This window comes from Mirounga leonina, unplaced genomic scaffold, assembly GCF_011800145.1.
Source record: "Mirounga leonina isolate KUSES-001 unplaced genomic scaffold, KU_Mleo_1.0 Mir_151, whole genome shotgun sequence".
Taxonomy (NCBI): domain Eukaryota; kingdom Metazoa; phylum Chordata; class Mammalia; order Carnivora; family Phocidae; genus Mirounga; species Mirounga leonina.
Genome location: NW_023270377.1, coordinates 80,004,332 through 80,029,353, shown reverse-complemented (window position 1 = coordinate 80,029,353; position 25,022 = coordinate 80,004,332). Strand labels below are relative to the sequence as shown.

The 25,022-nt window shown below is 35.8% G+C and overlaps 1 pseudogene; it reads right to left on the bottom strand.

Annotated features, from left to right (window-relative positions):
• Window positions 1–19,900: 19,900 nt before the first annotated feature.
• LOC118011675 lies at window positions 19,901–22,681 on the bottom strand (annotated as a pseudogene).
• Window positions 22,682–25,022: the final 2,341 nt, after the last annotated feature.

Here is a 25,022-nt window from a genome sequence, read left to right as displayed (position 1 = left end):
CTGGTCCATTGATCTATGTGTATGTTTTTATGCCAGTACCATGCTGTTATGGTTACTACAGCTTTGTAATGTAGTTTGAAATTTGGGAGCACGGTGCCACTGACTTTGTTCTTTCTCAAGATCTCTTTGGCTATTCAGGGTCTTTGGTGGTTTCATATAAATTTTAGGATTCCTTTTCTATTTTTGTGGGATTGCATTGAATCTATAAATGGCTTTTAGTAGTATGGCCATTTTAACCATATTAATTCTTCCAATCTACGAGCACAAAATATCTTTCCATTTATTTGTATCTTCTCCAGTTTCTTTCACTAATGTCCTGTAGTTTTCTGTGTACAGGTCTTACACCTCCTTGGTTAAATTTATTCCTAGGTATTTTTATTCTTTTTGATGCAATTGCAAATGGGATTGTTTTCTTAATTTCTCGTTCTGATAGTTTGTTATTTATGTATAGAAATACAGTAGACTTCCGCGTATTGCTTTTGTATCCTGCAACTTTACTTAATTAGTTCTAACAGTCTTTTGGTACATTCTACAGGGGTATTTATATATAATATGTCATCTGCAAATAATAACAATTTTACCTTTCCTTTTCAATTTGGATGCCTTTATTTCTTTTTCTTGGTTAATTGCTCACACGGGGACCCCATTTACATACTATGCTGAATAAAAGTGATGAGAGTTGGCACCCCTGTCTTGTTGTTGATTGTAAAGGAAAGTACTCAGCTTTTTACAATAGAGTATGTCATTAGCTTTAGGCTTGTCATATATGGCCTTTATTATGTTGAGGTGCATTCCCTCTACACCCAGTTTGTAAAGAGTTTTTCTCATGAAAAGATGTTGAATTTTGTCAAATGCTTTTTCTGATTCTGTTGAGATGATAATATGATGTTATCTTCTATCTTGTTAATGTGGTGTATCACATTGATTGATTTGTAGATGTAGAAACATTCTTGTGTCCTTGGAGTAAATCCCACTTGATCATTATGTGTGATTTTCTTAATGTATTGTTGAATTTGGTTTGCTATTTTGTTGAGGATTTTGCATCTATGTTCATCAGAGATATTGGCCTATAATTTTCTTGTGGCATCCTTGTCTGGTTTTGGTATTAGGGTAATGCTGACCTCGTACAATGAGTTGGGAAACATTCCTTCCTCTAATTTTTGGAAGAGTTTAAGAAGGACTGGGTATTAATTCGTCTTTAAATGTTTGCAGTGAAGCCATCTGATCCTGGAATTTTGTTTGTTGGTAGGTTTTGATTACTGATTCATTCTCTCTGCTAGGAATCAGCCTGTTCAGATTTTGTATTTCTTCATGATTCACTCTTGGTAGGTTGTATAGTTCTAAGAATTTATGCATTTCTTCCACTTTGTCAAATTTATAGGTATATAATTCTTCATAGTTATGATTCTTTGCATTTCTGTGGTATCAGTTGTAATGTGCCCCCTTTCATTTCTGATTTTATTTATTCGAGTCTTCTCTTTGTTTGGTGAGTCTGTCTAACAACCATCTATCTTGTCAATTTTATCTTTTCAAAGAACCAGGTCTTAGTTCAATTTCTCTTCTCTATTCTATTTTTAGTCTCTATTTCATTTATATCTGCTCTGATTTTTGATATTTCCTTTTTTCCACTAACTCTGGGCTTTGTTACTCTTTTTCTATTTCCTTGAGGTGTAAAGCTAGGCTCTTTCTTTGAAATTTTTCTTGTTTCTTGATGCAGGGCTTTATTGCTATGAACTTCCCTCTTAGAACTGTTTTTGTTATATCTCATAAGTTTTTTTTTTTTTTAAAGATTTTATTTATTCATTTGACAGAGAGAGACACAGCAAGAGAGGGAACACAAGCAGGGGGAGTGGGAGAGGGAGAAGCAGGCTTCCGCCGAGCAGGGAGCCCAATGCGGGGCTCAATCCCAGGACCTTGGGATCATGACCTGAGCCGAAGGCAGACGCTTAACGACTGAGCCACCCAGGCGCCCCTCTCATAAGTTTTGATATGTTGTATTTCCAGTTTCATTTGTCTCAAGATACTTTTTAATTTCTCCTTTGATTTCTTCTTTGATTCATTGGTTGTTTAGTAGCATGTTGTTTAATCTCCACATATTTGTGAATATTCTGGTTTTTTTCTTGTAAGACCATTCTACTTTAAACTGCAACCCTTTTCATCTTACCTTGTTTTTCTTTTTTTATAAACTTAAATTTTCTAATGCATTATGTAATGTAATATTTATTGTGTGCCCACACTAGAAGCTAAATGACACTAAGGCAAGGATTTTGCAATTTACTACACTTACTTTCTCAAATAGGTTATAGATAAAAAATCTCAGTTTTTATAAAAATGTAACATGTAAAGCAAATGTAAATCAAAGTTAAATTGTTTTCAAATACACATATGATCTGGTCTCACCACAGAAGGAATTATATGTTATACATGTACTGATGGGTTTTAAAAACACAGAACATCATAAAGGCAAAATTTAAAAACAAGAACTTCTAAAGAAGTGCTTTTGATCTAAACAGTTTGTCTTCATATGCCTTTTTTAAACTAATAGAGGCAATTTTTTAAAGCTGCTTTAAAATATTTTTTTAAGATTAAGCATTAGAAACATCATTTATTTATTCATTCATTCATTTAAAAAATATATTTGTGCACCAACTATTTACTGGGGATTATTGTAGAAGCCCATATATACAATGATGAAGACAAAGTCCCTGCCCTCATGGAGCTCACTACCTATTTTGGGAGATAGACAATAAGCCAGTAATTAGTTAAATACTGTAATTTCAGAAAGTGACATGTTTTAGAAAGAAAAATAAAATATGGTAAATAGATAGTAGATGATGAAGAGTTAGGAGTGCTATTTTAATTTAGATATGGTAGTCAGGAAAGACTCTAAGGAAATGATACTGAAGCAGAAACCACCCAGTTGATGGAAGTAGAAGCCATGAATGGGGGAAGAGTCGCCAGAGTAACTGAATGGAACAGCAAATGGAAAGGCTGGTTGGTCAGCAAGAACTAACATGTCTGAGGCATGCAAGAAATCCCATGTGCTGGTATGGAGAAAGTGAGAGAAAGAGTGGTTTGAAATGAGAATGAAGAGATTGAAGGGGCCAAACATGTAAGGACCTTAGAGGTCATGTTAAGGAATACTAAATTTAGGTTTTATTTTAACCATGACAAGAAGCCATTTGTGGGTTTTAAGTATGGGATTGATGGGATTTGTGGAAATCAAGACATATTTGCAAAATATTGAGTGATAACTTTAGGGTTTTACTTAAAAAGCAACTCTTAAAAAGCCATAAAATAGTAGGCTGATTTTTTTTACTATAAAAATTTCTAAGTAATTAGAAAAAATCCAAAAATTAAATTAGAAGTTACTTGAAAACCTAAGAATTAATATTTGGTAAGTATAATAAGGAAGATGCTGATTTTCTTAATATGGGAAGAGTGCTAACAATTCAATATAGAAAAAAAACCCTGTTTGTATAAAATACATGAACATACAGTTTATCAAAGAAGAATTGCAAATGGTTAATATACATATGAAAATATTCAATTGTCCAACCTCTCCCTTGCACTTTAGTACCATTTTCTAGTGATTGCTGCCTGTTACTATGTTTTGCTATTCTTTTCATCTTCTTTTCTTAGAGTATTAACAGTGCTGTAGTAGTTCTTTTTTAAATGAATTTGGCTGATTATAATGGTTTTAGCTGGCTAAGCATTTTTAAGAGGGGTGTGTGTGTTGGTAGGAGGGTTCATGTTTGCTAGTCTTCACAAAGGAGTAGGCTTGTCTGTGTATTCTTTGTGTAGCTCCTACCCTCTCTGCTTCTTTAAACCTGAGTCTAGTGGATTCTGCTGACAACTCAGCTCACCTCTGTTCCATACCCTGATTGCAAACAAGACAACTTACGTATGTTATATACCTTTAGGGCATATTTTGGCTCTCATTTTTGGGGGGTCCTTTATAGTCCTAACATTACAAGGGTCCTTTACCACTACATTTCTCCAAGACTGTTTCTCCTCACCTACTCTATGTGGTTTCTGCTAGTCTCAGCTACTTTTGCCTATTTTGGGGTTTCAGGATTATATCTGAATCTTAATATTGATGAAAATCTATTGTATGGGCTTCTCCATGAAAAAAGGAAAGGAAAGAGGAAAGTGGGGAGGAAGGGTGGGAGGGATAGATGGATGGATGGACAAAGAGGCAGAGAGAGAAGAGAGAAAATGAATAAAGCAATTACCTCAGAGTGAAACTCGTGGTCTAGAAAGCAGAAGTCTGGGAAAATGTTGTAAAGATAGTAAGAGATGAATTATGAGTTGGCCAAACTTATGAAAGAAGTACTTATTTCAAAGATAAAATTGGAAAGACCACAAGGGAAACTAAGCATCATAGAAAGTATGTTAATGAACATGTTGGTGAGGATGCAGAGAATGGGGAACCCTCTTCACTGTTGGTGGAAATGCTAGGTCAATTAAAGCTGCAAATAATAAAAGTATGAGCAGAGTTGAACAGTACAAAGAAAAACACTGAAAAATATTAACTGAAATATTATGAATGAGTGAAAAAGCAGGACACAGCAGTGGAAAATATGTTAATATCATAATTGCTTATGGGAGTAAACAAATAGATCTTGAATAAGGAAATGAAAAACAAAGTTATAAAAAGTTGCATAAAGTTGTAACTACTGGAACAGAGAGAGGAATTAAACATGGAGAAAAATGAGATAAACAATGATAAAATATATTCTTTTTTTGAAATCCAGAAAACAAGTTGAAATAATAATAGAATGAAGATCATTTCTATTTACCAGATGCCCCTTGTCACAATAATCATTTAACATTATACTGAAGGGAATCAGCCAAGAGAAAAATTAATATAAATGGACTTAATTCATGTTAGTTTTTTAAAAAGTGGATTTCCAGCTAAAGCACAGAGCAAAATTCTACTCTCTGATATATGCAAGAAACACAAGTAAATAAAAGAATTTTAGGAATGTTGAAAACTAAAGATAAAAATTAAGCCAAATAAAAGCAAACAAAATACTTATTTCAGACCAGAGGAATCTGTCCACATTAACATCCCATGAGATGAACGAAGTTATTTTTTAATGTAAAGAGTGTAATTCAATGATGATTTATCATTTATGAATATCTAAAACTAAATAACATGACACCAACAATTATAAAACAAAAACAGTGCAGGTACAAGAAAATAGTCAAAAACACACTAGACGTGAGAAGCTTACTCATTCTCCTCACAGTTCATGACAGATTGAGCAGGTGTTGGAGGAAAAGGAGGAAAGCGGAAACACTGCAAATGCATTTGTACAAGTCAGGAATATTGTAAAGATGCCCACTGCCATGACTATCACTTAACATTGTGGTGAAGGGAACCAGCCATGGGAAAGATATTAGAAGTTTTTTAAAAATCAGTAAGGTGAAGTTAAACCCCTGCATGCAGATGATATGATTATATACCTGGAATTATCACCTGAAATAAAATCAACTGAGTAACTACTTTAAATAATAAGATACATTGTGGTACAAGATTAATAATGTATCCATATGGGTAACTTCCCTGTATACCAAAATAACTTTAAGCCTTAGTGCCATATTGTGCCTCGGCATATTGTTTGGGTATTTACAATAAGCTTAGGTACATTGTTTGTGTATTAATTTCTTATGGCTGCTATGACAAATTACCATAAACTTTGTGGCTTAATGCAACAGATAATGATTTTCTCACTTTTCTAGATACCAGAAATCTGAAATATGTGTCACTGGGCCAAAATCAAGATGTTGGCAGGGCCTTCTTTCTCTAAAGTTTCTAGGTGGGCAATCCTTTTCTTGCCTCTTCCAGCTTCTAGTGGTGACCAGCATGCTTTGAGTTATGGCCACATCACTTCAATATCAGGCTCTATGGCCAGATTGCTTCCTGGTCTTCTGTATACATCTGCTTTTCTCTTATAAGGACCTTTATGATTGCATTTAGGGCCCATCTGGATAATCCAGATCATCTGCTCATTTCAAAATCCTTTAATCACATCTGAAAATACCCTTTTTCCGTGTAAAGTAATGTTTACTGGTTCCAGGCATTAAGACATGGTTTCTTTGGGTAGCCATTATTCAGCCTATGTATATAATGAATTAACTTCCTTTCTATGGAATGTAAAATAGTGCTAGCTATGTACCGTCTTTGGGAGAATCAGAAAAGTACTACCTGTGGGATAATTAACAATATCACTTTTTAGAACTTAATTCTCTCACAGAACCCTAGTTGGAAAAAGTGGTATTGGTATATGAATTGACAGAACAAACAAGATTATAAACTCTAGCAATAGACTTGATAAGAAATATTGAAAATGATATGGATCGCATCACGTATCCGTGGGAAAAGATGTACTATTTAATACATGTTGTTCAGATAATGGGTTGGCTATCTGGATAGAAAAATTAAATCCATACCTGCATATCAGAAAGAGTTAGATAGATTATCAACCAGAATGAGCATCTACTGATAATAGCTAGTAGGAGATCATAAAAAGAAAACCACAACAGTTAAAGATGAAAGGAGGAAAATATCAAAGGATGAATTAAATATGTATAAAAGATGTCTATAATTAATAAGCTGTAATCATTGGCAAAAGGGAATATGGGATACATCCAGAAGCAATATAAGGGATGATACTGGAGACAGTAGTTAAAGACATTCAATGAATACACCAAATGCCATCTGATAGAGCATCTTCAGTTGACCCAATATCTGAATTCTCTGCTGATCTCCTTCTAGGAAATATATACAAATCCAGAAACAATTGAGCAATAAGACTTTCTTCTAGTGGCTACTAAATTTCACTACCCGTATTTAGTGAGAGTCAAATATGTAACATTCTCTATAGATTTCAGTCATTGAGCACTGTGACTGAGAACAAGGTTGTGTGTCATTCATAGTGAAGCAAATGAATGAACAAAAGAATATAATTTATCATTATACATGTAGTATATTGTGTTTTTATGGGTAGTATTAGTACAGGTTTATAATTACAATTCTAAAAGGCAAAAAGCTCTGCAATCCAAAAGTTTTCTTTTTCCCTCAGCACATTTGGGCAAAACCCAACTGATCTGAGGACATTACAGGTCTACTTAAATTCATCATGAATTTAAAAGCTATACATAACCATATAACGGACAAGGAGTTAATATTCAAAACACAAGGAACTCTTACAACTCAATAGCCAAAAAACAAATAATCTGATTAAAAATGGGCCAAAGGACCCAAATAGACATTTTCCCAAAGAAGACTTATGGGGCCAACAGGTACATAAAAAGATGCTTAGCATCATTAATCATCAGGAAAATGCAAATCAAAACTGTAATGTGATATCACCTCACACCTGTAAGAATGGCTGTTATCAAAGAGAAGAGATACAAGTACTGGTAAAGATGTGGAAAGAAGGAAACTTATGCACTATTAGTGGGAATGTAAACTGATACAGCCCTTATAGAGAAGAGTACGGAGGTCCCTCAAAAAATTAAAAATAGACCTACCATATGGTTTCACTTCTGGGTATATATATATGAAGGAAAAAAAATCACTGTCTCAAAGAGATATCTGCACTCCTATTCTCGTAATATTATTCACAATAGCCAAGATGTAGAAACAACCTAAGTGTCCATCAGTGGATGAATGAATGGATAAAGAAAATATAGATAAATAAAATTCAGCCATAGAAAAAGAAGGAAATCCTACCATTTGTGACAACATGGATGGACCTTGAGAGCATTATGGCTAAGTGAAATAAGTCAGCCAGACTTATGTATGATCACACTTATATGTGGAATTTTTTGAAAAAAAATTGTGATGAGCACCAGGTGTTGTATATATGTTGAATCACTCAATTCTATACCTGACACTAATATTATACTGGATGTTAACTAATTGGAATTTAAATAAAAACTTGGGTGGGGGGAAGCTTCAAGTCATAGAAACAGAGAATAGAATGGTGGTTGTTGCCAGGGGTTGGCAAGTGAAGGAAATGGGGAAGTGATTTTGTTCAAAGGGCACAAACTTCCAGTTATAAAATGAATTAAGTTCTTGGGATCTAATATTCAGCGTGGTACCTGTAGTTAACTGTATTATATAGTTGAAAGTTGCTAAGAGAGTAGATCTTAAATGTTCTCACCACACACGCACACACACACACACAAATGTAATTAAGTGAATTTATGAAATTTTTAACTAACCTTATTGTGTAATCATTTTGCAATATAAGCATGTATCAAACCATCATGTTGTATACCTTGAAGTTACTAGTCTTTTTTTTTTTATTTTTATGTTAATCCCCTACATTACATCATTAGTTTTAGATGTAGTGTTCCATGATTCATTGTTTGTGCATAACACCCAGTGCTCCATGCAGAATGTGCCCTCCTCAATACCCATCACCAGGCTAACCCATCCTCCTACCCCCCTCCCCTCGAGAACCCTCCGTTTGTTTTTCAGAGTCCATCATCTCTCATGGTTCATCTACCCCTCCGATTTCCCCCGCTTCATTCTTCCCCTCCTGCTACCTTCTTCTTCTTCTTTTTTTTTTCTTAACATATATTGCATTATTTGTTTCAGAGGTACAGATCTGAGATTCAACAGTCTTGCACAATTCACAGCGCTTACCAGAGCACATACCCTCCCCACTGTCTATCACCCAGTCACCCCATCCCTCCCACCCCACCCCCCACTCCAGCAACCCTCGGTTTGTTTCCTGCGATTAAGAATTCCTCATATCAGTGAGATCATATGATACATGTCTTTCTCTGTTTGACTTATTTCACTCAACATAATACCCTCCAGTTCCATCCACGTCGTTGCAAATGGCAAGATCTCATTCCTTTTGATGGCTGCATAATATTCCATTGTATATATATACCACATCTTCTTTATCCATTCATCTGTTGATGGACATCTTGGCTCTTTCCACAGTTTGGCTATTGTGGACATTGCTGCTATAAACATCGGGGTGCACGTACCCTTTCGGATCCCTACTTTTGTATCTTTGGGGTAAATACCCAGTAGTGCAATTGCTGGATCATATGGTAGCTCTATTTTCAACTTTTTGAGGAACCTCCATACTGTTTTCCAGAGTGGCTGCACCAGCTTGCATTCCCACCAACAGTGTAGGAGGGTTCCCCTTTCTCCGCATCCCCGCCAACATCTGTCATTTCCTGACTTGTTCATTTTAGCCATTCTGACTGGTGTGAGGTGGTATCTCATTGAGGTTTTGATTTGGATTTCCCTGATGCCGAGCGATATTGAGCACTTTTTCATGTGTCTGTTGGCCATTTGGATGTCTTCTTTGGAAAAATGTCTGTTCATGTCTTCTGCCCATTTCTTGATTGGATTCTTTGTTGTTTGGGTGTTGAGTTTGATGAGTTTTTATAGATTTTGGATACTAGCCCTTTATCTGATATGTCATTTGCAAATATCTTCTCCCATTCTGTCGGTTGCCTTTTGGTTTTGTTGACTGTTTCCTTTGTTTTGCAAAAGCTTTTTATCTTGATGAAGTCCCAATAGTTCATTTTTGCTCTTGCTTCCCTTGCCTTTGGCAATGTTTCTAGGAAGAAATTGCTGTGACTGAGGTCAAAGAGGTTGCTGCCTGTGTTCTCCTTTAGGATTTTGATGGACTCCTGTCTCACATTGAGGTCTTTCAACCATTTGGAGCCTATTTTTGTGTGTGGTGTAAGGAAATGGTCCAGTTTCATTCTTCTGCATGTGGCTGTCCAATTTTCCCAACACCATTTGTTGAGGAGACTGTCTTTTTGCCATTGGACATTCTTTCCTGCTTTGTCAAAGATTAGTTGACCATAGAGTTGAGGATCCATTTCTGGGCTCTCTATTCTGTTCCATTGATCTATGTGTCTGTTTTTGTGCCGGTACCATGCTGTCTTGATGATGACAGCTTTGTAATAGAGCTGGAAGTCCGGAATTGTGATGCCGCCGGCTTTGCTTTTCTTTTTCAACATTCCTCTGGCTATGCGGGGTCTTTTCTGGTTCCATACAAATTTTAGGATTATTTGTTCCATTTCTTTGAAAAAAGTGGATGGTATTTTGATGGGGATTGCATCGAATGTGTAGATTGCTCTAGGTAGCATTGACATCTTCACAATATTTGTTCTTCCAATCCATGAGCATGGAACATTTTTCCATTTCTTTGTGTCTTCCTCAATTTCTTTCATGAGTATTTTATAGTTTTCTGAGTACAGATCCTTTGCCTCTTTGGTTAGATTTATTCCTAGGTATCTTATGGTTTTGGGTGCAATTGTAAATGGGATCAACTCCTTAATTTCTCTTTCTTCTGTCTTGTTGTTGGTGTATAGGAATGCCACTGATTTCTGTGCATTGATTTTATATCCTGCCACTTTACTGAATTCCTGTATGAGTTCTAGCAGTATTGGGGTGGAGTCTTTGGGGTTTTCCACATAAAGTATCATATCATCTGCAAAGAGTGAGAGTTTGACTTCTTCTTTGCCGATTTGGATGCCTTTTATTTCTTTTTGTTGTCTGATTGCTGTGGCTAGGACTTCCAATACTATGTTGAATAGCAGTGGTGATAGTGGACATCCCTGCCGCATTCCTGACCTTAGGGGGACAACTCTCAGTTTTTCCCCATTGAGAATGATATTCGCTGTAGGTTTTTCATAGATGGCTTTTATGATATTGAGGTATGTACCCTCGATCCCTATACTCTGAAGAGTTTTGATCAAGAAAGGATGCTGTACTTTGGCAAAAGCTTTTTCTGCATCTATTGAGAGGATCATATGATTCTTGTTCTTTCTTTTGTTAATGTATCACATTGATTGATTTGCGGATGTTGAACCAACCTTGCAGCCCAGGGATAAATCCCACTTGGTCGTGGTGAATAATCCTTTTAATGTACTGTTGGATCCTATTGGCTAGTATTTTGGGTGAGAATGTTTGCATCCATGTTCATCAGGGATATTGGTCTGTAATTCTCCTTTTTGATGGGGTCTTTGTCTGGTTTTGGGATCAAGGTAATGCTGGCCTAATAAAATGAGTTTGGAAGTTTTCCTTCCATTTCTATTTTTTGGAACAGTTTCAGAAGAATAGCTATTAATTCTTCTTGAAATGTTTGGTAGAATTCCCCTGGGAAGCCATCTGGCCCTGGGCTTTTGTTTTTTGGGAGATTTTTGATGACTGCTTCAATTTCCTTAGTGGTTATAGTTCTGTTCAGGTTTTCTATTTCATCCTGGTTCAGTTTTGGTAGTTGATACATCTCTAGGAATGCATCCATTTCTTCCAGGTTATCTAATTTGCTGGCATAGAGTTGTTCATAATATGTTCTTATAATTGTTTGTATTTCTTTGGTGTTGGTTGTGATCTCTCCTCTTTCATTCATGATTTTGTTGATTTGGGTCATTTCTCTTTTCTTCTTGATAAGTCTGGCCAGGGGTTTATCAATCTTGTTAATTCTTTCAAAAAACCAGCTCCTAGTTTCGTTGATCTGTTCTACTGTTCTTTTAGTTTCTATTTCATTGATTTCTGCTCTGATCTTTATTATTTCTCTTCTCCTGCTGGGTTTAGGCTTTATTTGCTGTTCTTTCTCCAGCTCCTTTAGGTGTAGGATTAGATTGTGTACTTGAGACCTTTCTTGTTTCTTGAGAAAGGCTTGTATTGCTATATACTTTCCTCTTAGGACTGCCTTTGCTGCATCCCAAAGATTTTGAATAGTTGTGTTTTCATTTTCATTGGTTTCCATGTATTTTTTTAATTCTTCTTTAATTTCCTGGTTGACCCATTCATTCTTCAGTAGGATGCTCTTTAGCCTCCATGTATTTGAGTTCTTTCTGACTTTCCTCTTGTGATTGAGTTCTAGTTTCAAAGCATTGTGGTCTGAAAATAGGGAATGATCCCAATCTTTTGGTACTGGTTGAGACCTGATTTATGACCTAGGATGTGATCGATTCTGGAGAATGTTCCATGGGGACTAGAGAAGAATGTGTATTCCATTGCTTTGGGATGGAATGTTCTGAATATGTCTGTGAAGTCCATTTGGTCCAGTGTGTCATTTAAAGTCTTTATTTCCTTGTTGATCTTTTGCTTAGACGATCTGTCCATTTCAGTGAGGGGGGTGTTAAAGTCCCCCACTATTATTGTATTGTTGTTGATGTGTTTCTTTGCTTTTGTTATTAATTGCCTTATATAATTGGCTGCTCCCATATTAGGGGCATAGATATTTACAATTGTTAGATCTTCTTGTTGGATAGACCCTTTAAGTAGGATATAATGTCCTTCCTCATCTCTTATTACACTCTTTGGTTTAAAATCTAATTTGTCTGATATAAGGATTGCCACCCCAGCTTTCTTTTGGTGTCCATTAGCATGGTAAATGGTTTTCCACCCCTTCACTTTCAATCTGGGGGTGTCTTTGGTTCTAAAATGAGTCTCTTGCAGAGAGCATATCGATGGGTCTTGTTTTTTAATCCAGTCTGATAGCCTGTGTCTTTTGATTGGGGCATTTAGCCCATTTACATTCAGGGTAACTATTGAAAGATAGGAATTTAGTGCCATTGTATTGCCTGTAAGGTGACTGTTACCGTATATTGTCTGTGTTCCTTTCTGGTCTATGTTGCTTTTAGGGTCTCTCTTTGCTTAGAGGACCCCTTTCAAGATTTCTTGTAGGGCTGGTTTTGTGTTTGCAAATTCCTTTAGTTTTTGTTTGTCCTGGAAGCTTTTGATCTCTCCTTCTATTTTCAATGACAGCCTAGCTGGATATAGTATTCTTGGCTGCATATTTTTCTCATTTAGTGCTCTGAATATATCCTGCCAGTCCTTTCTGGCCTGCTAGGTCTCTGTGGATAGGTCTGTTGCCAATCTAATGTTTCTACCCTTGTAGGTTACATATCTCTTCTCCCAAGCTGCTCTCAGGATTTTCTCTTTGTCTATGAGACTCATCAGTTTTACTATTAGATGTCGGGGTGTTGACCTATTTTTATTGATTTTGAGAGGGGTTCTCTGTGCTTCCTGGATTTTGATGCCTGTTTCCTTCCCCAAATTAGGGAAGTTCTCTGCTATAATTTGCTCCATTATACCTTCTGCCCCTCTCTCTCTTTCTTCTTCTTCTGGGATCCCAATTATTCTAATGTTGTTTCGTCTTATGGTATCACTTATCTCTCGAATTCTGCCCTTGTGATCCAGTAGTTGTTTATCTCTCTTTTTCTCAGCTTCTTTATTTTCCATCATTTGGTCTTCTATATTACTGATTCTCTCTTCTGCCTCATTTATCCTAGCAGTTAGCGCCCCCATTTTTGATTGCACCTCATTAATAGCCTTTTTGATTTCTACTTGGTTAGATTTTAGTTCTTTTACTTCTCCAGAAACGGTTTCTCTAATAACTTCCATATTTTTTTCAAGCACAGCTAGTATCTTTAAAGTGATGATTCTGAACTCTAGATCTGACATCGTACTAATGTCCGTATTGAGTAGGTCCCTGGCAGTCGGTACTACCTCTTGTTCTTTTTGTTGAGGTGATTTTTTCTGTCTTGTCATTTTGTGCAGAGGAGAATAGATTATTGAGAGAACAAAAAGCTAGCAGAATAACAACGTCCCTAGAGAATATACTCTAAACAAATTAGAAAAGACCTGAAGCAGTGGAAAAAGAAACGGAAAGAGAGAAAAAAGAAAAAGAAAAAAAAGAAAAAGAAAAAGATAAAAACAAACAAAAAAACAACAACAACAAAAAAAAAAACCAGAATGTGATCAAATATGATCAGGCTGGTATATAGATCAGTGCCACACACTAGATTTGGGGTGTATTTTGGTCTTTTAGAAGAAAGTGCCTCCCAAAATTTTAAAGAAAGAAAAACTTCTATATGTACAAAAATAAGGGTTGATATGATGAAGGGATGGAATATGACTGTAAAGATGGAAATTATAAAAAATTTTATAAAAGGAATTGATAAGAAGTTGTTTGAAAAAAGAAAGAAGAGGATTTTAAAAAAAGGAGAGAATGTGATCAGGCAGGGGAGTAGAAAAAACCATATACTAGTGATTTAGGGTATATTTTGATCTGTTAGAAGAAACTATCTCAAAATTTTAAAGAGAGAACAACTTATATATATATATATGCCAAAAATACGGGTAACTACTATGAAGGGATCGAATATGACTCTCAAAATGAAAAATAAAAATGTTTTTTAAAAAAAGGGATTGATAAGATGTTGGTTGAAAAAGGGAAAAAGAAAAATTCAAAAAAAAAAAGAAAAGAAAAAAAGACAGTTAAAAAAATTAACTTTGAAAGACTAAAGAATCATGGTAAAAAAGCCATGAATTCTATGTGCAGTAGTCCCCTAGCGCTGGAGTTCTGCCGTTCTCATTGATCGGTAAACTTGGTCTTGGCTGGCTGTTCTCGCTGATCTTCTGGGGAGGGGCCTGTTGCCATGGTTTCCAAATGTCTCTGCCGGAGGCGGAATTGCCCCGCCCTTGCCCCCTCCTGGCTAAGTAATCTGCTCAGGTTTGCTCTCCGGGGCTTTTGTTCCCTGCGAGCTTTCCGTACAGCTTTGGAGGTGGAGAGTGAAAATGGCGGCCTCCCAATCTCCACCCCGGAGGAGCCGAGAACTCGGGGCCCCACTCCTCAGTGAGCCCCCAGAGAAAAGCCATCAGTCACTCCCGTCTCCTCGGTCTCTGGCTGCACTCCGTGCTCACCTGGCCTGTGACCGCGCGTTTCTATCTCTGGCACCCGACCCCAGGTGGAGTCTCCAAACCCAGCAGATCCCTGCAGTGCACTCCCACGTGGCTCCTCCCCGGGGAGGAAGGTGAGTCTCCCCGGATCTTCCACTTGTTGGGTCCCTGCTGGAGGAGCAGTGGCCCGAATGTGCTGCGGATCACGGTTTATGGCCACCCCGAGCTGAGAGCCCGCGCCTGGGCTCCGCCTCTGCAGCCGGCTTCCCTGCTCCGTTACCTGGAAGCTCTGCCACACTCAGGCATCCCCGGTCTTTCTGTGACCCCGAGGGTCCTGAGACCACACTGTCCCGGAGGGTTCCACCCCCCCACTTAGCCACCAGAGTGACGTCCCTCAGCGGAGCATACTTTTAAAAGTTCCGATTTTGTGCTCCGCGGCTCTATCACTTGCCAGAAGCGGCCGACGGAGGCTCCTCCCCCACCGTCTATCATCCCGAATATCGCCTCGGATTCACTTCTCCGCACATCCTACCTTCCAGAAGGTGGTCGCTTTTCTGGTGAGAGAGTTGTTGCTGTTCTTTTCTTCGATCTCCCGTTGAGTTTGTAGGTGTTCAGAATGGTTTGATCCCTATCCAGCTGAATTCCTGAGGAGAGGAAATCCAGGTCTCCTACTCCTCCGCCATCTTGCTCCGCCCCCCGAAGTTAATAGTCTTATATGTCAGTTATACCTCAATGAAGTTGGAGGAAAAAAGACATCCTCTGAGGAAAAAAAAATAAAAGCTATTTTATTGCAAATATGTGAAATTGTTTATGTTTTATATTTAAATCAAAGTGTGAAAATTCACTCCAGAAATATTAATGTATTTTATTGTGAGATGCTGCCTAGATACCATTGGCTGGTGTTAGGTAAAATGCAGTAAATGCACCAGATTACCTTTCTAAATCTGAAAAACTCCACAAATTCTTAAATAATTTGTCCCCAAGAGTTTCTAAGAGGTATATAAAATTTGTAAAATGAGACACGTAAAAAATTATTGGTGGTGTTTATCTGTGGCAAGAAGATTGGGGCCTTTTTTTTTCACTTCATATCCTTCTATGCACTTTGAATTATATTAATCATAAATTTCTTTAATTTAAAAAGTTATTTTTAAAATGAATTATGGTATATCTCTATGATAGGAATAATTGTCATTCTATCTCATGATTTTTAAGTATGTGGTACTCTTAACCAAGAGTCTAGAGAAAGTGGAGAGAACTATGAGCTGGAGTAATTAGGATGGACTTTATGGAAAATTTGGGGCTTGGGTTAAGTCTTAAAATATGACAATGAGATAGGCAATGGAAAAGCACAGCAGAAGGAAAGGTGATATAAGGTAAAAATACATATGGTATATACTTTGGTTGGTCTGGCCTTCTTTCCCGTTGTACAGGTCTGTTAATTTTTCTTTATAATACCCAGTTATACTTCATATTTGTATGTATAGGACTTGAAAATATTCTGCAATGGAGAATGGAGAAGGTAGAATTTTGCTTTCATTATTCCACATTAATTAGTTAATTAATCAATTGATTTTAATATAGCTTGCATGTCATACAATTTTGAAAACATAAAATAAGGGCAGTATACTGTGTTTTTGCTTTACCCTGATAGCTACATTAATAGGCTTAAATTATAAGACTCTTCATTTCTTCCAGGTGAAATGTGTGACTAGAAATAATTTTGTGATCTTGCCACATACCTAATTCTTACTCAACATTTTTAGTTATCTTTTTTTAAGTTACTCGTAAAGATCATTTGACTATTACAATTATTTTTATAGATTCTTTTTGCCTGTTTGTCACTTATATGAGCTCTTCATTCCCCAACTTTTCTCTTATTTTTCTTTGAAACTCTCAAACTAAGTTCTTAATAAAAAAGCAAATATTTCCATGAATTATAAAATTAATAGAAATAGTGTCACCATGTGCCTGTATTCTATAAATTATAGTAAAAGAGTTTATTTGAGGCAAATTGAATTTTAATTAAGTGTCTCCAGTTATGTTTCTGTATGGAGATTTATTAAACATCTTTATATTTAATACAAAATTTTTCCAAATCGAAATGTGATTTTAACCCTTCTTATTACTTCTATCTTTTAATTGATATTAGCCTCATATAATGCAACTTCATTTGATTTTACCATGAATGCATAGTTTTTTTCTATCACCTTCTAAAACTAATTGTGGTGACATAGTAGTCCATATAGCTGAATTTGCTGCACATGACCACTTAATTATATATATTCTTATGCTGTTTGAGATTTTTAGTTTCACATATTACTTAGTAATAAAAATATAGAGGCTCCTGGTGGCTCAGTGGGTTGAGCAACTGACTCTAATGGAAGGCATTAGTTTTTTATTGCTTTTTCAGTTCCAACTAAAATTCTAGTGTGGACTTTATTTAAGAAGCTTAATAAGTACTATTTGATCACAGTGTCTTTATGTTATATAATAGATATTAATATCATTTTCATTTCAAAAAAGAAAAGTAAAGCCATGAAACTACTTATTTCCAACTGCAAGCATTAGCTGAATTTCTTCATCCTAAATAAGACCTACAGACTGATTTTTATACAAATCAGTTGCTACTGCTACATTATCTTAACGTATATGTTCCCTTCCCATTATTTCTTTCTACCTCCAATGTTAAGAGTATACAATTTATGAAAGACTCCTGAATTATTTTTTTCTAATACTTCAAACATGCCGTATTATTTTACACAGACTATTCAAGAAATAGCAGGTTTTATAAAATGGGAAGCTCACATTTTGCTAAATTACCTAGATCCAATTATATTTTATACTTTATCTTATTAAATATTTTCATAACATTAAACTTATATTGTAATCTTAAAAGGACAAAACAAAAAAGAAATTTTAATATTGTGAATACCACATACTGGGATAAATATTGGGAGCAGCTTGAATTTAGCTCATGGTTATATAACAGAATCTAGTAATCATGGTATCATGTTGTATTTATAAATTGAAGCTTATCCATTCTACTTATATTATTGAATGTGAATAAAACACATAAGTTATAAAAAATAATTTAGATGACTAAATAAACATTGGTAATTGGGTATGAATTTTATCCTGTTAAAATTTATTTTCTAGGAATATCAAAGAAAGTGTGTTGGTTTCTTGCTACATATATTCAGGGTTTTTAAATAAATTTTCAGTTGTACCTGTGTTTTATTATTTATATTCTAAAAATTTTTTAGTTATTTCCTTTTATATGTATAAATATATACATGTATACAAATGTGTATACATGTATATATACAAGAGAAAACTATGCAGTATAAGATCAGTGTAGCTTTTCCTAATCTACTGAAGAAAATTTCTCTTTTTACTCTTTGTTAACTAACTGTGATATGCTACTGGAAGGGAACATTTAGTAGATCTTAATACCCTAGTCATCAAGCCCAATTTATGTGTTCTAGTGAGTAACATCTTCAGTGCAAGATGATCATCAAGTTCAGGAACCCAAATAAATGAACATAGATTTTGGTGGATTTTGCCTTCTCTTTGCTTTCTTTTTCTTTTTTCTTCTATAATTCATCTTTTATAAGCTAAAACTTAATGTTCAAATGCAGACAGATTCTAGTTTCTTCATTCTTTCATTTTTCTGGTTAAATACTCAATTTTAAATTTTCTCGTTTCCAAAAGCCATTGTTCACCAATCTTATATTGGTGAATCTTATAAACATTCTCTAACTTATATTGGAATTAAAAGAAATTGGACTTTAGATTTAAGGAGAAAATTGCCAGATTAACTTTCTATAACTATTTTCAGCATTGCGATAAGGACATACTATACTCTAGCCCAGCCTTATTCTATTGTTTGATTCTTTCCCTAAATTTCTTTTCTTATCTATACTAATTATGTGTGTTCCATGTTTAGACTTATTTATGTATGTTTAGATTTTTAAATGTGAAATATCTGAAGAAATATACAACTATTTTCCTTTAGGTATATCTTATAAGATCAACGTAGTTATTCACAGTCATGAACAGAAATATTTCCCCTAGTATCTTGGCAGCTTATTTTAAATACTTTAGAAGCAGAAGATTATCTGATAAAAATGAATTCATTCTTTTTTTTAAAGAAAAAAATTTAATGATAGCATTATTGAGATATGATTCATATGCTATACAATTCACAATTTTAAATTGTACTGTTTGGTTCTTTTCTGTATATTTACAGTGTTGTACATCAATCACCACTATCTACTTTCAGAACATTTTCACCACCCCAGGAAAAAACCCTACACCCTTTAGCAGTCACTCTCCATTCCCCTCTACTCCAAGTCCCTGGCAACCACTAATCTTTTTGTCACTATGGATTTGCCGATTCTGGACATTTATACATAGAATCATACAGTATGTGGGTTTTTGTGTCTGTCTTTCACGTGGAATAATGTTTTCAAGGTTCATCTATCTTGTAGCATGTGTCAGAATGTCATTCCTTTTTATGGCCAAATAACATTCCATTGTATGGATTATATTACATTTTGTGTATCTATTCATCAGTTCATGAGAGTCCATTCTTTTTGAATCAGTTATTAATCTTCAGTGACAAAAAGCCTGAAATTATAGTTTGGTACTGAGCAGTCTTTGATGTGTTTTAGACATTAAAAATTGGTGTTTTAAAAAAGGCTTTTGCGTGTCTGTTTGATAGTTGTAAGAGATTTAAGCTTGCCTTTCAAAATTCTAAAAACTTCTTAATTCCAAAATGCATCTGGCTCCAGAAATTTTGGATGAGGGATTGTCTGTAGTATCTGGAAATTAAGAGAGAAGGAGAATTTGGTCATTTGTAGAGACTTTTCAATTTATCCTTTTTTCTAGGTAAGCATTCACTGGACCTTCTTTCTTTCTTTATATATTTCTAAATAAAGGACATTGTTATTGGCAATAATTTTAAATCTTTGTCTTACTTTCCTCATCTAATTGGTCAGTATGCCCATTGATTCTACCTTATTAATACCTCTTACTTCATTCTCTCTTTTCTGTTCTTACCTCTAGGTACTGAGTTCATTTTTTTCCTCCTAGCTAGCACACTTATTAGCATTAAACACAAGACCCTTCTCTTCCCTGACCCCAAGAAGCCACGCCCACAAAGTCACAGGCTTCTGAAGCAGGGTCCCTCTGCCCCCTTTCTGAAACAAGCTCTCAGGCCTTGGCAGTAGCCTGAGTTGCCCCCAGGGCCGTGAGCTGCTGAATCTTCTGGCTCATTATCTCCATACAAGCCTGTTTCACAGCATGCTTCTGCGCATAACTGGCTGGATTTTCTCCATTTGCCTGTTGAGGAAGTCTACCTTCTTCCTGAAAAAGTCCTTGGCATCTTCAGCTGTCTTTTCTACATAGTAGTCTGTTCCCACTCCATGAGTACATGTGCTACATCATGTAGTTTCCCAGGGATATACATAGAACTCATCATGGGATGAGTGATTCTTTCCCCTTGTTCTTATTCAGCATGTTCAGACATTCCTTGGCTTCCACATACTTGGTCTGTACCACCCTGGGCTGGACAATGGATGTGGGCAAGAACTTCACTTCCTGGTTCAGCTGGTTCTTGAGTATTTCTAGCTGCAGCACGTTCAGCTCAATAATGTAAACTGCGCCATGTTGAGAAGCGAGTTCATTTTTGTTCTAGATTATAATATAGCAGTTTCTTTACATCTATCAGCAGCTTACCTTACATCAATTAGAGAATTTTAATCAAACTACATTTTAACTTTCTGTAGACTTGTCTATTTTCCAGCCACTGTCCTGCAAATTCCTTGAAAGCAAGAACTGTCATTTATTTCTTGACTTTTTTCTACAGTAGCTGGCAAAGAGTTTGTGCTCATCTGTTTGCTGAAGGAATAATGAATGAATGAGTAGAGTGAATAAACATTATCACTTAAACTATATTGTTAAAAATTATATCATAAAATTTATTTTAGAGGTGCCTGGGTGGCTCAGTCGGTTAAGCGTCTGACTCTAAAAAAAAAAAAAAAAAAAAAAAAGATTTTATTTTTTTATTTGAGAGAGAGAAAGAGAGCATGAGTGGGAGGGCGGGGGAGAGTCAGTGAGAGAAGGAGAAGCAGACTTCCTGCTAAGCAGGGAGCCCAATGCCGGGCTCGATCTAGGACCCTGGGATCATGACCTGAGCCAAAGGCAGACGCTTAACGGACTGAGCCACCCAGATACCCCTGTAAATTAATATTTATTATACATAATAAAGACATTCAAGTTGTTTCACTGCTCGTAAGTGCTATTTAATTTATCTTCAATTATGTGGAGAGAAAATGATTTGACAATAGTAAATTTAAAATTATGACAATATTTTAAATAATACTTGACTTTGTGGCCAAATGAGTATTTAAATGTATACTGAAAACTCTAAGTTACAGCATCAAAAGTAGGTGCCAAACTGATTTTATGATCTCATCTTTCAGAGTTCTTCATCCTCTATGCTTTTGAAATCAGCTGGTTTTAATTTCTAAATAAGAAAATGCTGCTCAAGAAAATTAAGGATAGGACCATATTCTTTTTAGTTATGACTTTTTAAAAGTATTTGAGACTTTTAGGAGTTCCTTTTGATTAGATAAGTGCAGTTTACAGGTTTGGTGATGGTTGTCCTAATGCAAATTTATAAGCTTCATAGTAATTTTATGCTTCTCATTAATTATATGCCACCAAAAGTTCTTTGTGCTTGCTATCTTTAACCAGCAATCTATGTGACAATAAGTTTCAAAAGGTAGGACTGAGAGCTAAACAATTTAAACTTCTATAATAATCACAAACACCATGATGTCAAGGAGGTCATCCATGTGAATATATGAGTGGCTTAGAAAGAAGCATGCTTCTAAGGTCCCTATAATAGTCATTCACTCATATGCCTTGGATGCTCTTAAGGGGAAGAAATAGTTAACTATGCAGTTATTATTTTTTTTAATTACAAGTTTAAATAGATGTCATTACTGCTGTTAACATTATGAACTCCTCGGAAAACTGTGATCTTCTAGATGGGGGTCAATAAGTTTTTTCTGTAAAAGGTCAGTAGTAAATATTTTAGGCTCCACAGGCCAGCATGTCTCTGGCTCTGCTCAGCTATGTTACTAAGGTGTGAAAGTAGCCATGAGCAATACATAAACAAATGAGTACGGCTGTGCTCCAGCTGTAATTAATGGGCACTGAAATTTAAATTTTATGTCATTTTCAGATGTCATAGAATTTTTTTTCTTTTGATGCTTTGAACCATTTAAAAATGTAAATACCATTCTTGGCTCATGGGTCATACAAAAACAGGTGTCAGGCTAGATTTGTTTTACATGCTGAAGTTTGCTAGCTTCTGTTGTAAATGGTTAAATCCGCCAGTTAAGAAAATCTGCTGTAAGTAATGAACTCGTAAGCTTCTCCACTATCAAGTCTATCACACCATCCCAGAGTTCTTACTAATTTGAGCATATGCCTGATGACAAAAGATGTTCAGTTTGTCACCAGCAGCTTGTGTGTGACTCCAATAATGTTGCTTCTCAGTCCCACTCCACAAGTATCTCATAGAAGTAAAAAAATCCTCATCCCTGCCTGCTGTGAAACGAATTGTCTTTTGTAAAGATGATGTAATGTGATGTAATGGAAATAAAACTGGGAGACTTGGAAACCAGACAGTAGCCCTCGTTCTACCACTGCTCAAAGTGGTCAGGTTTCTCAAACTTCTGAGGCTCCATTTTCTCACTTGCTCATCTCAAGGAAGTATTAAGAGGTCATGTTGTAATACATGAAATCACTGAGATATGAAAATCACTGGTAAAGTAAAAAGTGTCACATAAATATGCCACTGTGGTGGTGGTTACACTTTTTATTTACTCTTACATATGATTTCGGACAGAGCTCCCTATGCTGATAAATCCCTCTTCGGTCTAGGGATAGATGAAAGATTGCACATAAATTTTCTTCACGCATTTTGCCTCCGTACTCTCACACTTTTAAGCTACTTTTATCTTTTTATTGTATAGATCTATCAGGTTAATTACTAGTAGTACTATGAAATTTTCAAATTATATTCCACATACTATTCTGTGAGAGCAGAAACTATTTTGTACTTGCCGTATCCACAGGACCCAAAACAATGTCTGGAATATATTTGGGTCTCATGTATAGTTTCTGGGTTGAATTAGTGATGAAAATAATCCCATATGTTTACTTGCTTTTTGTTACCAAAAGGAATATAGAAAGCTCATTGTAAACAAAATGTTTTTAAATGCATAGAATAAAACACATAGGACTGCAAAGAAAAATTGACTTTATTCAACTTTACTGAAATGTAGTTCTAGTCACAAACAGTCCATGGTGCTGGCTCTTAAAATATGGAAGGATTTCTAACTAGTTATTAGGAAACACACGATCCATAACTATAAATTGCAAAATTACTTTGATAGAATGTAAAACAAATGCAAGCTTTGCCAGGTCTCTTCTTTAAGAAATCTTTGCACTTCTAAATTATAATAAAAACAATGGATTTTTTAAAAAATCTATTTTGCTAAATCTCTTTTGGTTGCAACAAAAATAGGTTTTAGTAAGCTTACTCAAAAAGCACATTTGTCTGGAAAGATACCATCATAGAATTGACAGGTGGGAAAGAACGTAACAGGAATTGATAGGTGGGAAAGAATGTAACAGGAATATACTCAACTTTCTCCAGTATAGGGCCATTAACGGTGGCTCCCAGTGATCAGTCCAAATTTCAAAATACCAGAAGAGAAACCCAGCTGACCCAGCTTGAATCACAGATGCATGCCTGAATTAGTTAGCCAGGGTCAGATAGTGGAATTGTGCAGTAGAGATATCAGCGCTACGGGCTACTGTATGCTAGCAGGATGAGCTAGAAAGCCACCTCGAGAGCTATCTAGTCTTATCAATCTGCTTCTAGGAAATAGTACATTTATTTTATACTTACTAATTTTTCCAAAAGAAACATTTCACTGCAAGACAACTTTGTCTATTGATAGCTAGACTACCTTTATAATTATGAATTTTAATCTGTGCCAAAACACCTGGTGCTATATTAATAAATGGCTTAATATCATATAATACAGCCAGTATAATGTCACAGCATTATGGCATAGATGTTAAGAGAGTGGCCCTTGAGCCAGGCTTGCAGGGCTTCATATCCCGTATCACTTAATTAACTGTGAAAGATTGGATAAACCACTCAGTCTCTGCCCTTCGTTTTTACTGTAAAAAATAAGTTTATCAGTGAGCTTTCACTGTAGTACAAACCATAAAATCTCACTGGCATACCACAATAAGCTTCTAGTTTTTGCTCAGGAGTCTGTGGGTAAGTTGAAGTAGGTATGATCCAGGCTGGCCTCAAGTGGACATGGTGCCAAGTGGAGGATAGGTCTAAGTCTGAGCCAAATGTCTCATTTTCCTTGGAGCTAACTAAAGCATTTTTTTCCCTCAGATTAAAAAGCAAGAGGAGCACCTGGGTGGCTCACTCAGTTAAGCGTCAGACTCTTGATCTCAGCTCAGGTCTCAGGTCTTGATGTCAGGGTTGTGAGTTCAAGCCCAACATTAGGCTCTGCACAAGGCATGGAGCCTACTTAAAAAAAAAAAACAAGATAACAAGGGAAGAAGTGCAACTGCACAAGCATATTTCAAGGCTGTTTGCATGATGTCTTCTTACTCTGTTGGTCAAAGCAAATCTAGGCCCAAAGTCACAAAGCAGAGGTATATACATAAGTACCTCTCCCATATACCTTCCATGGAGGTGTGCTAGGGAAAAAGAACATGATCCAATTTACCACAGTGGGTAAAATTACTACTTATCTAATACAATTATTATAAGTTCAATATATGTAAAGACCTTAAAATAGTGCCTGGCACAGAGTAAATGCTCAATAAATGTTTATTATTATTGGGCATACTCTTATGCAGAAACTCACACAAAAGTTCAGTGTTGTATATATGTTACATAAAATACATATTTGGGACATGTGTCATTTCCTTGGCATTGAACACACATGCTAAATTTAATTTAAAACTAGTCTCTATTTTTGTTACTATGATTAGATGAGCAAGAATATGTGTCTCTCAGATTGGTAAGCCAACTTCTGGGATAGTCAGAGTGATTACTACCTCAATTATTTAACTGTTAAGTGGAATCATAGAACTGCTAAAGACCACTGAGTTCAGTCCTCTTGTTTTACAGATAATGCATTGGGCCAAGAATGGTGAGATATCCAAATGAAAGAGAAAGAGCTAGATGGATAAAGATGGATGGATGACTGATAGATAAGGAACT